Source organism: Haliotis rufescens, unplaced genomic scaffold (genome assembly GCF_023055435.1).
Source record: "Haliotis rufescens isolate VD_foot unplaced genomic scaffold, xgHalRufe1.0.p SCAF_96, whole genome shotgun sequence".
NCBI classification, from domain to species: domain Eukaryota; kingdom Metazoa; phylum Mollusca; class Gastropoda; order Lepetellida; family Haliotidae; genus Haliotis; species Haliotis rufescens.
The window spans coordinates 1090595-1093095 of NW_025964390.1; positions in this window are offsets into that span (position 1 = coordinate 1090595).

The following is a 2501-nucleotide window of genomic DNA, read 5'->3' on the forward strand; positions in this document are numbered from 1 at the left end:
TGTTTGTAAGAAACAGCATTCGCTTAATCGAATGAACCCATGGCCATGGATGTCGTTTGTCATTACCACATTAAATTATAATCATGGTACTGATATCAACCATTCATCTCTTGTAGTGTAGCCTTAATTAATAGGCGATCACAACAACAACCTGGTGCATGGATTAGGTTGTTACATCTGTTCACCTCATTGGGACTGCTCATTGTTAACACTAGCGACCTACCCGGAGATCAAGTGTGTGTTATCGCGCGTCCAATTTAGACAATTTACCACGGCAATTGGAAAACCAAAGCAACGGAGACCGAATTCCAGACACAGCTATCTCAACAGACCCTGGGTTGAGCTGTCGAACCGCAAATACAAACCTTAAACAAATGTGGATTTCGGGCGAGAGGACTACAAGAATCAACTAATAGGAGAGCCTGGAAAGATCACTGAATCAGTTTCGTATTCTTCCGACACATGTAATTATTTGCACTTGAAAGGACAAAAAAATATTTCTGTATGAGTAATGCAGCAAGTCCAGAAGTCTCGCAGACACGCAGGCACACAGATCATACGGTAGGCCCCAAGGTTCATACATATGTCGCACCTGCAAGCGGATAATCCTTTGAAGTGTACACACTAGATACATACATGCAAATAAAATCAAAGCAAACTGAATTCAACATACATCATTTTTTACGATAAGGGTTTCGAGAGCACACATTGCATGATGACAAAGAATCAGTACATAGTCATGCACATGTACATCGTGAGGAAGGTAACTTCTGTTACAAACATATCACTTAGAATAGTAATTTTTTTACACCAGTCATCACTTGCCCAATGCAGTATTGTTTTATATATACCAAACAACAAAAGTTTCTGAGACATCAATATTTTAGTGTATTTTTCAAACAAGTCACAAAAACACAACTGCTACAAACAAGAGTCATCAGAAAGATGACATATCCCCCCGGCAGCTGTCTGTAAATGAACCACTAGTAAATGTGCAATTCTGTATGTAATGAGTCAACAGTTGAATGTTCTTTAAGAAGCATACATTGTTTACCCACTGAAGGCTTTTCGAATTCTGGCCCGGAATCGAACCTGTTCCCCAATGGAGTCTAGGTCCAACTTCTTACCATAAAAATTTAAAAAAAATAAAAATTAGAAAAATCCCAAAATATCAAAAGGAACCCCTTCACTATGTGCCTGATAGCTTTGCCAAGTTTCAATCAAATACACTGAATGGTTTTCGAATTCTGCCCCGGAAACCAACCCCATCCCAAATTAAATCTATGTCCAACTTCATTCCATAAAAATGTAAAAAAGAAAAATTCGAAAAATCCCAAAATATCAAAAGGCACCACTTCAGTATGTGCCTGATAGCCTTGCGAAGGTTCGATCAAATACACTGAATGGTTTTCGAATTCTGTCCCGGAAACCAACCCCATCCCCTTTTCAGTCTATGTCCAACTTCATTCCATAAAAATGTAAAAAAAAAAAATTCGAAAAATCCCAAAATATCAAAAGGCACCACTTCAGTATGTGCCTGATAGCCTTGCGAAGGTTCGATCAAATACACTGAATGGTTTTCGAATTCTGTCCCGGAAACCAACCCCATCCCCTATTGAGTCTATGTCCAACTTCATTCCATAAAAATTTTAAAAAAATAAAAATTAGAAAAATCCCAAAATATCAAAAGGCACCACTTCAGTATGTGCCTGATAGCTTTACCAAGTTTCAATCAAATACACTGAATGGTTTTCGAATTCTGCCCCGGAAAAGGAAATGATTACGGACGGACGGACGGACGGACAGATAGACTGGCTGATCGCTATATCCCCCCGCATTATATGCCGGGGGGATAAAAAGCATGCTTTCCATGCAAAAGTTGACTTTTATGCAAGCCCCATGCATTTCACTACCCAAGAATGGGTATAAAAACATGTGCTTTAACGGGATTCCATATGTATTGTTTAGCATCGTGCTGACAGCAACCACTCAGAAAAACAACAGAATTACGCAATTATTCAACATTACGAAATGCCACGCCTGTCCGAAAATAAGCGTCTGCAAGCCATTGGTATGCTTGAAGCAGGATCGAGTCAACGTGATGTTGCAAGACAATTTAACGTCCACAGAAACACCATTTGGTGTTTACGGCAATGTCGGCAACAGGCGAATGCAGTCAGAGACCATCCTCGGAGTGGCAGGCCACGCGCAACCAATAATCGACAAGACAACTGGATTCGAACAACACACCTACGAAATCGATTCCAGCCAGCATCAGTGACTGCAAGAAGCATCCCTGGCCTTCGATGAATATCTTCACAAACCGTACGTCGTCGCCTCGAATGTGCAGGGGTTGTCGCCAGACGTCCCATTTTGGCAGGAAACTACCGCCAAGCACGTCTACAGTGGTGCAGACAGCGTCTACGCTGGACGGCCATGCAGTTGGGACACATTCTATTCACCGACGAGTCTCGTTTTCACCTCAGCCACAGTGATGGACG